The 12,202-nt window shown below is 47.6% G+C and overlaps 1 protein-coding gene across 2 annotated transcripts in view; it reads left to right on the forward strand.

Moving 5' to 3' along the window:
• The first annotated feature begins 848 nt into the window (after positions 1-848).
• Positions 849-12,202, forward strand: part of Wipf3 (WAS/WASL interacting protein family member 3) — an 82,991-nt gene continuing 71,637 nt past the window's right edge. For both annotated transcript variants that reach the window (XM_052719723.1, XM_052719724.1), the window contains exon 1: positions 849-1,081. The gene's annotated coding sequence lies outside the window, so the exon portion shown is untranslated. The remainder of the gene's footprint in view (positions 1,082-12,202) is intronic.

Here is a 12,202-nt window from a genome sequence, read left to right on the forward strand (position 1 = left end):
CTTTGACCATGTGAATGGAGAGATAGGTTGCAATCCTGTCTGGTAGCAAGCTGCTGGCATTGACTCCCTCATGTGTGTTCCCAAACACCTCCTGTGAGCACTGGACCAGGGTTTGAAAGGTAGAGAGCTCGCCTCCTTCAATTAGTGCGCTGTAGGACCTTGCAGAGCAACAAGCTCACCAAAGAGCCTCAAACACTAAAGGGCCAGTCAAGAGTCCTTAGCAGGCAGGAATGCTTAAGACATGAGAGACAGGGAATGCTGGCCTGTATTGCTGCACCTGGAGCTCAGTGCACACGCAGCCTCAGGCACAAACCTGCATCCTCCAAGCACTAGACCGTGAGACAGTGAAGTGGCACAGCGATTTGCTGGCCACCCAACTTCACTCTGAAGGCTTATTGTAGTTTTCAAACTGCCTTCTTTCCCCTTCAGCCTCCATTGAAGCTACTTACCTCCCCGAGTTACCAGGATATATTTTGTGCTCACCTTTCATTCTCCTGGAGCAAGCTTCTCTACCCACCCCAAGCCCCAGTCTGAATAGGGTACCCCTCTATTTGTGCATACTGGATATCCTCTTGTTTCTGTATTGCACCTGCTCATTCTCATCAGGACAGCAAGCTTTCCTGTTCTCCTTTGTCCCCTTGCTTATGGCGCTGTCTGGGACTTAGCGAGGGCTCGGAAATGTTTGGAATACGTTGACGAGGTGGCGGTGCGGAGAACTCCAGCCCTAGGCCCCACTGTCCCCGCGGCTCACGCTTGGGACTCTGTACCTGGGAGGTGCGCCGCGCGCCCGGGACCCGCCCCCAGTGTGCCAAAGCGACCCCGCCCGCTGGGCCGCGTCCCCGTGCGCCAGGCGGCGGGGCTCCGGGGCGGCCGCAGCAAGCAGGTGGGGGCGGCGGCTCCGCCTCCGCGTCCCGGCAGCGCCAGAGCCTAGCCCGGAGCGAGCCGGGAGCTCAGAGCCCGGCTCAGCCAGGCGCGCAGCGACAACGCCAGGCACGGTCCGCAGACCGGGAGTGGACAGCGGGGACGGCGGGGGCGGCGGCGCCAGCTCCAGTCCGGTCGCCTCGACCAGGGCCAGCTGCAGGTAGCGGCTCCGCTTAGTCTGGGCCCCGGGTGGAGTGGCAGACGCGCGCTGTCGAGGGGGTGGTGGGGCCAGTCCCGAGGCGGAGTGGCCTCCGGCGGTGTCACGGACGCTGGGCGCGTGAGAGTGTCCAGGGACCCCTCCAGACTACAGTCCCCAGCCGCGACCAGGGTCCAGGCGCTGCTCCGCGCAGCCCTAGCGCCGGCCACTCCGCTCCCTGCCCGCATCGGGTCAGAAAGGGACCATGGCGACTACCAGGTCACCTCAGGGCTGCCGGGTGACCTCCCAGGACAACACTCTCCCATAAGCAGCTTCTGGCACGGAGGCTTCCTAGGCCTGGTGCCCCAAGGGGCCCTGCTTTCTTTCCTCACGTCACCCCCGAGAACAAAAGGGTAGGTCTCTCTGGGGTTAGGGCTGTTCCTAGGAAGGGTCCTGGCGAGTAGGAGGTATCTGGGAACCTGCACAGTTGGAAGGGACTTGAGGATACTGGAGCAGCCCTCAGGAAGAAAGCCAATTTCAGAGTTGAGAAGTGACTTATCCAAGGTCACACAGCTCCTGGCGACAGAGCTGGGTCAGGAGCCCTGGTGTCCTGACTCCCCCAAGGCTTATCTGCAAGCTTCAGAGGTCAGGAGCCAGAGAGTGTGTGTTTTTTCATTATCTCTATATCTATTTACAGCTGGCCACAAACGGTCTTTAAAGTCCTTTGGAGGTGCAAAGGACTGGGTAACTGTGGCCAATACCCTGGATACCTAGCCAGGAGCTCGATTGGGGCGGGGGGCAAACTTGGGAGAGGGGCATGCAGGCTGGCACCATTCCTTGGGAACAGTGCCTTTTGCATACCTGGAGTGCCAGCCTGAGTATGAGGACTGAGAGCCTCTAATTGGATAGATGTTCTGCAAGAAAATCCAGGAAGCCTGTCCAGTGGCCTAAGCACATTAGAAGTATCTCTCAGACTCTGGGAACACTCTGAGGAATGTTACTGACTGGACGTTGGTATTTCATTCTGCTCTCTGCTCCAGGGGCCCTGACATGCAAAGGAGCACCTTTGTTGGACAGACCTGTGTAACTTTAAAAGTTTGCGTGCCTCGGTCTCCTCCTTGCTAGAATCGTTGGTCACCTCAGAGAGGATCAGAAGAGGCATGCCACCAGTCAGTATTATAATCATCAAAGAGACTCCAGCCTTACTTTAAAGATTTAAGCTTTTTACCTTTTGTATGAGTCTTCTGCCTGCATGTATGTCTATGTACCATGTGTGTGCCGAGTGCCCCTGGAGGTCAGAAGAGGGCACTGGATCCCCTGGAACTGGAGTTATGGATGCATCTGAGCCACCTTATTGGTGCTAGAAATGAACCCCATCCTCTTACAAGACCAGGGTTTTCACCCCGAACTGTCCAGCCTCAGCCTTCTTCTAAAAGCTGTCTTCTCTGGAGTAGTGGTGGAGATCAGAAGCCGGGCTGCCTTTGGGCTTCCTGCTGTCCTGAGCAGGCCTTCAAGGCGCTTTGGGTCTAGACATACATAGACCCTCAGGAAGTTATGTGCCTTAGATTTGTGCATGTGACGCGTGTCATTTTTTACTCCAATAACAACTTAAGTGAGCATTTGATGCCGAAGGGCATTGGCCGTGGCAGCGCACAGACTGCTGCAGGTTTCCAGCTAATGTACTTTTAGAGATGCATTTTAAACCCACAGAAACCAAACCAGGAAAAACAGGGAGAAGGGCAGGGGAGAAAAAAAAAACAGTAGAAGTTACAGGAAATGGCTGGGTGCTGCAGGATGTTTCACTAGATGCCTCTGCATGCATTAACTCCAGAGTCCTGTGGTTCCCTCTAATTGTTGTGCCTTTTCACAGATGAGAAATCCAGATAGGGGTTAACTGAGTTGCTCAAGGAAGCCAAGGATAAGGTCTGTAGACTTCAAACTGCAAATGCACCATACGCATGCAGTTTTTGGTACCCTAATGTGGGCAGAGGAGTCAGGCTGCCTTACGAGAGCTGAAGAGCTGCTGTGCACCCCTTTTTAGTCCTTCCAGGAGCCTCGGTTTTCAGGCGCTTGTGAGTGTGACATGGTGCTCCACTAAGTCAGCCAGCAGCAGAAGGGGTGGAGGAGTGTGTGTCTAAGAACATTCAGTTTCAGGAATGGGAGACAGCCAGCTGGCCCAGCCTGGCAGCACTCTTTTTAGGCGATTATTGTTCAGCAGCCGTACAGTACAGGTTGAGATTTTGCAGTCATTCCAAAACACCACACAAAAAAAAGGAATAATAGAGCCGGGGAAAGGGCTGTAACACCAAATGAGATTAACACAGAGGAACAGAGAGTTTTCACCAGGAGGCCTCGACTTTTCCTGCCTTCTGTGCTTGACAGATACCTGCCCATTCGTGCTAAAGCTTCAACATCTACAAAGGGGCAGACGAGATAGTTCAGTGGGCAAAGGAGCCCGGGCCAAGCCCGAGTTCAAGTCCCAGAAGCCCTGGACTGGAAGGAGAGAACTGATCCCTGAAAGATGTCCTCTAACCTCCAGAGTTCAATGGGATACACACACAAAGAAAGAAAGAAAGAAAGAAAGAAAGAAAGAAAGAAAGAAAGAAAGAAAGAAAGAAAGAAAGAAAAGAAAGAAAGAAAGAAGAAAAGGGAAAATGTAAAATCAACCTACAAAAATAACTCAGTAAAAGAAATGAAATTTATTTTCCTGCATGCATGATAAATTTTCAGGACCCAGTCACATTTTAAAAAGTGTGAAGTCCTGAGAAATTTGCTCCGATGTGTGATCTAGTGACCTTATATATCTGTTCTAAGTCCCGAACTTAGAGACATAGAAACATTCTTGTTTTACCACAAGTTCCTGACGGCACATTGAATGTTTATCTTCTTGCGACCGTGAGGTTTAATGGTAGAGACCCCTGAGCAGGGCTACCAAGGCACCTGTAGGTGGGTCCCCTCAGCAGCGAGCCTGTCACAAAGTTATCTCCTGGTGAGTTGGGCCTTCTCATGGAAGTACTGCTGCCATCTGGCTGCTGGAATATTTAGAAAGGAATTGTAATATTTGACTAACTTGGCTGATAGCATATGACAAAACAAACTTGAAGAGGAAACTAGTAAATCAGAGTTCAGCTTGGTGAGAAAATGATTGATTAGTTCCTTTGCCACGACATGGAGCCAAGGAGCCTTTTAGCTCGCACTGACGTTCATCAGGCACACCATGTGTTTCTCCCTGGCTTCCGCCACTAGTGCACTTGAAACCTCTCCTTGCTATTTGAGCTAGCTCTTTCCTTCTTGTGGGGGACACAGCAGAGGGGCTTTCCCACACCAGGTATGCAGCCGGGGACTGCGTCGTGAACGAGAGTGTTCACACACCAAGTGGGATCGAGTGAAACAGAACAAATGTGGTAAAAATGGTGTGTGGGCACTGAGTGAGCCAGACACCCCTGGGAAAGTGTGCGGGAGCGTCCAGAAGGGCTGTTCATCCCATCCTTTACGGGTGATGGATTCCAGGAACAGGACGAGTTTCAGATGGCCGTACCCAGAAGAAACAGCCAGACCCATCTTTGGAGCTGAAGTTAGAGGCAGCTCCAGGCTGAGCTGGGAGGAGACACAGGTGGCCGCAGATCAGTGTGCTGTCAGAGCAAGGCACCCAGGCTGCTATCCACGGTTCCTAAGAGCTTCATGACTGACTCCTGCCAAGGCTAAGCCAAGAGTCTGAGAGACGCAGAAGCATCCCAAGAGCTTTCTCAGGGAGCTTAGTCTTCTTCCTTCCACTCTTTGGGTATTTGATGTTGTTAAGATTTATCATTGTGTGTGTGCAGGTACCATCACAGTCCAGCAGAGGGCGTCGGATCCCTTGGAGCTGGAGTTATAATAAGCATTTGTGAGGCCTGATGTGGGGACTGGAAACCAAACTGAGATCCTTTTCAAGAGCCATGAGCCGTCTCTCCAGCCCCTCCACTGTTTAAGGGAACTCGCCAAGGACTAAACTCTCAGAATGATGGTGTGCTGTTCTACTCTGAACTCCTCATCCTAACCCCACCATGTCCTTGACCTAGCTGCCTCTCCTTTATCTCCTCTCAGTTCCCAGAGAGCAGATGCTAAACCCACTTTCTCTGTTCCTGGCCTTGGCACCATGCCAGCATATGACAGATGCTCCCTAAAAGTTGATGCATGCATGCATGCATGAATGAATGAATGAATGAATGAATGAATGCCTTTGACAGGTCCAAGAGCCTTTTCATCATCGGTTGTTTGGCTTGTCCTGCCGTAGTCCCTTTGTTGCCCGGGATCCTCTGGCCTGATGGTAGAGATGGGATGTGAGGGCTGCGGAGTTTTAGGTTCAACCTGTGAAGTCAGAATGCTTCCACTTCTTGCAAATAGAAACAGTGTTATCTGTGTGGTGGTTACTTTAGAACTCCTTAACTTGCATTTATCACTGATTTGCTACATGATCTTAGGCAAACCCCTTAAGTTTTGTGTGACTCAGTTTCCTCTCTGTAAAATGGGACTAGTGAAAAGGCCTTGCAGCTTCGGTAAACAGGGCAGTGTTGTATTCATGGTGATTCTCAACAAATTACAGATACGTTTGTTATGAAGGCAACCTGGTCCTTTTATTAACTATGGGCCCTGCATGGTCCCCATTCCATAAAACAATGGAGTTTACCAAAAGTAGGTAGTGAGCAACTGAAAACTCATAATGAACTGGGCTAAAAGGAACTTGTAGGGTAGAAAGTGAGATCAAGTCAGAGATAACCTATGCAGCAGGAATGTATTGTAAGGTGAACGCAGTTTTCAGATGGAATCAAAAGCCGGTCAGAGTCTCCCGGCAGCCAGAGCAAAAAGGAAAACACAAATCTTTACCCAATCTACAGCAACCATGAGATAAACACAGATGGGTCACCAGCTCTTCCTGGTCCTGAAACCTGAGATAACTTTCCCCTGGCAGGTCTTTACGGCCAGCCCTGTTGCCATGGAGATCCGAGTCTTCAGCACGGTCTTGCCCACAGACAGTGGGAGTTTTGTGGAAGAGGACAGTACATGTTTCCTGGAACTTTATTGACTGTAGTTCTGGAGATGGCATGCCAGAGCACAGCCCAAGAGAACACCTGTGTAAAAGGCCAGGGCACTTTGGTCCAGAGAGTTGATGTTTTCTCAGCCATATGCCTGAGGGAGAGGAAAGATTCCTCCTTCCAGAGATGGTAATCCTTCGCAGAGTCAGGTGAACAGGTTCTAGCTAAAGGTGTTTGCGTGAACCACACTAGTCAACCAGAAAAGACCTGAGGGTGTTTGGGAGCACAGCCCCATTAACAGACGACTGTGTTTGCGGATTTTCTTCATACTCGCAGCCAATGCTTTGCTGTACCTGAAAGTTATTTTCCATTTTCATGTGGGTATATGTGCATGCATGTTTGTATGTCTGTGGGCACATATGTGTGGATGTGCATGCATATGGATGTACATGCATGTGGACGCCCAAGGTGGCTGGGACTCAACCTTGGTTGCACTTATTAACTGTGGCAGAGTCTCTCAATCAAGCCCAGAGCTCACCAATATGGCTAGTCTCATTAGACAGTTTGCTATGGAGATGCCTGTCTCTGCCTCCAAGGCTGGATTATAGGCTGGCCCTCCCGCCTGGCATTTACTTAGGCTCTGGGGATCTGAACTCTGGTCCTCATGCTTGGATGGCAAATGTTTCGACCACCGAGCAATCCCATCCCCCTGGCAACATTTTTCTTCTCTCCAATTTAGAGAGAAGAAAGACACTGCTAGGAAAAATGAAGAATGTAAATGTGTTTTAAACGTTTTCAAGCTAAAATATTGGCAGTCACATTGTTTTGGCCCACCGTGTGTGTGTGTGTGTGTGTGTGTGTGTGTGTGTGTGTGTGTGTATGTGTGTGTGTGATGCCCAGATATGACTTGATTCGGTGGGGATTGCATTCAGCGGCCGAAACAAGCAGGAAGAGTGCGCACATCTGGACCCACCTTACAGGGAGGTGGGTTATTTGTTGTGTAGAACCAGACTTCCCAGTAACGGCCATCTGGGGCTGCTGCATGGAGCTCACACAGGGACCAGGACCGGCCCCTTCCCATCTCTGCTTCTCCCTCCTTAGTTTGCCATACTTCATCCTAAGTCTGGTTGCCTCATAGTCACAAAATGGCTGCTGCATCTCTGGCTTTGCATGGACAGTCTAGGTTAAGAGGAAAAGGAGAACACAACGGCTGAAGACTGGCGTTGTTCTATCACAGAGGTTTTTTCTTTTTATTCAGGAAGTGACCACCTCTCCAGACTTCCACACACACTGGGCAGAATGATGTCACAAGATTGTTGATGTGTAAGAGTACGAGAAAGCAAATCTTTTCAGCTGGGTACATCCACCCCCCCACTCCCCCCCCCCCCCCCCGCCCCATTAGAGGAGGGGGTGGTTAGTGGGTAGTGACTAGCAGTGCCATTATTAGTCATGGCCCTGACTTGATTAGCAATTGCAAAGGTGACTCAGTCATTTTAAATGTCACAGGGTCCAGATCTTCATGGCAGAGTACTGGAAAGGGAAGTGTGGTCTACATGAAGATTCCTAGACCTCTCAGGCAGCCCCACCCCTTTCTGGGTCTCAGAGCTACTTTTCTCCTCACCACAGTCCTTCAAAGACTCAGACTCACTCCTCTCTGCCTGTGCTCCCCTCCCGGACTCTTCTCTTTGATACTAAGGTGGTCTGGCAGAGTGTCCTGGAGTTTATCTGGCCTTGTCCTTCTCTAAATTCCAGACACCCAGCGTTTCCCACTGATGTCAATCAAACTCAACTGAGCCGTCTCCCTTGCTAGTGGTGATGTTTACTCTTTCCTCTTTACAGACTGCATTCCATCCGCAGCCCCCAGGAATGAAACCCCAAATGCCTACCCATGTCCTAATGTCTGCCTGCCTTCCTGCTGATTATTAACATACAATTGTACAGATTGATGAAAGTCACTGGGATATGGCGTTTGAGCTAAAACCTTACAAAATAAAGCCCATAGCCAACCTCCATGGTAGCCTGTCCCTGTGAGCAGTATGCCACACCTTGCACTGGGCAAAGCTGTCTCCAGCCCACCACCACTGTGGTCAGGGAAGGCCCACCCCTGGTTCCTTCTTATCTTTTATATTTCCTCATGACCTGTGGAAGCGGTTCCTTCATTGACTTCACGTTCCCAAAGTGCTTATGTTTCTCTTGATGCTCTCTCTGTGCCCTGGATTCTGCCTTGCCTACTGGGAATAAAGCCACACTATCTTTTAATTACAGCTTCACTGAGATATTTACACATCTTAAAAAAATCACCCTTTTTAGTATTTAATTTCAGTGAGTATTAGAATATGCAGCATCATCGGAAAAAGAAACACTTTCCCATGGCTTCTCCTCTCAGCTCTGACCACCATTGGTCTACCTTTCACTCTAGATCCACCTATTCTGGACATTCTTTAGTGGATTCATACAGGCACAGCCTTTTTGTGAGTGGTTGCTTTTTCTTACATAGTAATCCACAGTACAGTGTGAATCAGTTTCCATGGCTTTTTATTGTCGAATAGTACTGCATCCATGAACTGATGGCCTGAGACTTGTTTCTACTTGTTGATTATAATAATGCTGGTCTAGAGATGTGGCCTAGTAGTAGATCGAGCACTTGCCTAGAATGCACAAGGCCAGGCATTGATCCCATCATTGCAGAGAAGGAATAGGAGGGCTAGGAGGAGGAGGAGAAGGAGGAGGAGGAGGAGGAGGAGGAGGAGGAGGAGGAGAAGCAGAGAGAGGAGGAAGAACAGTACCAACCATGTGGGAGTTTAGTAAGCGTCAAGCATGATTAATGCACATTTTACACATGTATGAAATTATACTGTGCCCCGTAAGTATGTTCAGTTATTGTGTGTCAGTGAGCAACAGTACACGTGTGCCATCCTTTGCAGACTCTGGGGAGATGGATCTGGATGCACTTGGCAAAGGCTGGATGCAGAGGAGCACAGGCCTAGTATCACACTGACCTAGGTGTCCTGGGCCTTGTGGTGTTGCAGCTGTTACCTCTCATGGTGGTTAATTACAGCCTGAGCCTTCCTCTCCACATCTTGGAAATGGGGCCGATATTGTATGTATGTCAAACAGAGTTGGGTTTCTCTTTTTGAGGGGTGGCGGTGAAAGAGAGTTATATAAGTCACTGTTGTTCATGATCAGAACATGTGACCTGTTGTCTTGTTAATGAATTATTTAGCGAAACTTCCTTAGAGCATGCCTTTCAGGGTTGTTTTGGGCACGCTGGGGACCAAGCCCAGGACTTGGCACATGCTAATCAAGTGTTCTGCTATTGAGCTCACCCCAGACTGAGGTCCATCAAGTAGACACTGACCATGACTACCAGGGAATAAAGCTATAGTGAAAAATGAATGTGCACTATCAGAGCGGGAGACATTTGCACACACACACACACACACACACACACACACAGGGGGGAGCAAGGAAAAGAGTGAGAAATATATTTTCTATTTCTTTTTAATGAAAGAAATTGGTTTTAAATGTCTATTGTCACTTAGAGCTAATGTTTATTCTAATATTCCCTTGATATTTGAATGAGATATTTTTTGTTTCCATTGTTCTGCTTTACAGTAAGGCAGAGGAAAAGTTAAATCACTCAGACATAACTTGTAAACCTGACAGATGGACAATTATCCTGAATGGAAAATTTGCTCCCCCTACATTTCAACAGCTTTTGCATGGTTTACAGTTAGTTGTTGCTCTGTTTTTTTACACGGATGTGTATGTCCTAAGGTCCAGAAACGTATTAGCAGAATTCTAGAAAGAAAGCAAAAAGTGTAGTGGGCTGATGCCTGGTGTGTGCCGGTCTGGCATTTATGGACGTTCAGTGGGTTCTCAGGGATGGTGTTTGATTTTGTTATGTTCACATTATCCATGTAAATTATGTCTGTGCGTACGTGTGTATACTAAAGAACACTAGCCCAGAATATCTATCTGTGGGAACTGGGGGTCCAGACTTTCTAGAGCAGGAAGAAAGCCACCGGTTGTTAGTTCCAAGCCGTGTGTCTTGTGGCTAGCATCCTGTGGTGTTCCTCAGTTAATGGATGGCAAGGATTGACTTCCCAGCTGGAATCAACTCACAAATGATCCCTGTCTAGTAAGAGTATAACTCTTTAAACTGTGGGTCCTGTAACTGAATGTGGCAGCCACAGAAATGTGATAACACTAAAAGGTTCCTGAACATGCAATGACCAAAAACTGATTCCAAATTATACAATCGCCTGCATTGTGTCGCACAACTTCCTGCAGCCATGGCTGTGGTCACACAAATGTCGCTCCACCTGCCACTCCGCCACCCAACACCAAGATACCTGACACACCTCAGCTCAGATTCCACAGCATTGTGAAGTCGTAAACTTCAGTGTTTCAATGTTTTCTGCTCTTACAGAAACACCTGGTTTGTTTATTCCCCAGTGCTTATCAAATTAGTTCAGATATTTGACTTTAAAAATTACTGTTTGGATTTATTCATTTAATGTAATGATCCATGAGTTTGAGGCCATCCTGGTCTACATATTGAGTTCCAGGTCACCCAAGACTACACAGTGAGACCCTGTCTTTAAAAATAAAATAAAATAAAAAAGAATTTTACTTTAGGATTAAGACAAAATTTCCAACAATTTCTGAAATGGCCCTGTGTTGTTTAGTTTTTTGTTTTGTTTTGTCAGTTTGACACTTTAATACAAGTTAGAGTTATCTCGGAAGAGGGAATATGAATTCAGAAAATACCTATTTTCTATTGTCAGATTAACCCATAGGCAAGTCTTTGGGGTATTTTCTTGATTAATGATTGATGTAGGTGGGTCCAGACCATTGGTGTAGGTGGGCAGTGCCATCCCTAGGCAGGTGATCATGGGATGGATAAGAAAACAAACTGAGCAAGCCCTGGGGAGAAAGTCAGCAATCGGCATTCCTCCAAGGCCTCTGCTTCAATTCCTGCCTATTGCTTCCTGCCCTGACCTCCCTTCCTGAAGGACTGTCAGCTGTAAGATGAAATAAACCTTTTCTCCCACAAGTTGCTACTGGCCAGTGATTTATCAGAGCAACAGAAAGCCAACTAGAACAGGCCCTAAATACACTTCTGGCACTTTCTACCACAATTTTACATGAAGGAGATATCTCAGCATTGATTATAAAATCAAATTATTGCACTCTGGAGCAGAGGCAGGAGAATCTCTATGAGTTTGAGGCCAGCTTGGTCTACAAAGTGAGTTCCAGGACATCCAGAGCTGTTACACAGAGAAACCCTGTCTCAAAAATCAAACAACAACAACAACAACAAAAAATCTAATTATCAATTAACTCTGAAAAATATTGAAGATGAGCTATATCCTACAGTATCAAACTTCAGTCAAGATTTAGTTCTTTATAGAAAAATGAAAAAGCAAGTCCATCTTATTAGTATGCAAATTTGCTTTCATCCTTAATAAATGGCAAAATTACAAGATTATCAAAGAATTGAGGGAGTTTTGTTGTTTATATACTATTGTTACCAATTCTTTGAGAATCTCTTTGGTGTATTTTGGTCATGGTTTCTTTATGCTTGTTTTCATCAAATGTTAGATTTTTTTTAATACCCTTTTTACATATCTGTATCCCCAGGCGGTATAAAAACTTCTTGGGTGAAAAGGAATCAAAAATGGAAACTGTCTAGGAAGGCTGCAATAGAGAAGTCCTCACAATGTGTTATAGACGTTACCTTGGGGCCATGGGCAAAACTGGGAGAGATTCATTCCACCTCTGCCTGTTTTCCCAGCATGCTCGGCTAGTCCCTTTGACCCCGTGGATGGCAGTGGCTGTGTGGGTGTCCTCAGAGGAGCAGACCATGAGGCTCAACTGAAGCACTAGGTACATTGTTGATAGTGCTTTGATTTTTTTTCCCCTGTACTCATCTGTACTTACTGTTTAGACACAGATGTCTCCTGATCCAGGTAGTATGAAGCTCAAGAAAGCCAAACAAACAAAAAACAAAACAAAACAAAATAAAACAAAAACAAAAAAACCCTTCCCAGTTCCAAATAAGCAAGGCTAGCAAGGCTCTTATTTAATCTATTCATCCATGGCCTTAATTTGGGGACAGGTAACACTG

Source organism: Peromyscus californicus, unplaced genomic scaffold (assembly GCF_007827085.1).
Source record: "Peromyscus californicus insignis strain IS unplaced genomic scaffold, ASM782708v3 Scaffold_6__1_contigs__length_162567912, whole genome shotgun sequence".
Taxonomy (NCBI): domain Eukaryota; kingdom Metazoa; phylum Chordata; class Mammalia; order Rodentia; family Cricetidae; genus Peromyscus; species Peromyscus californicus.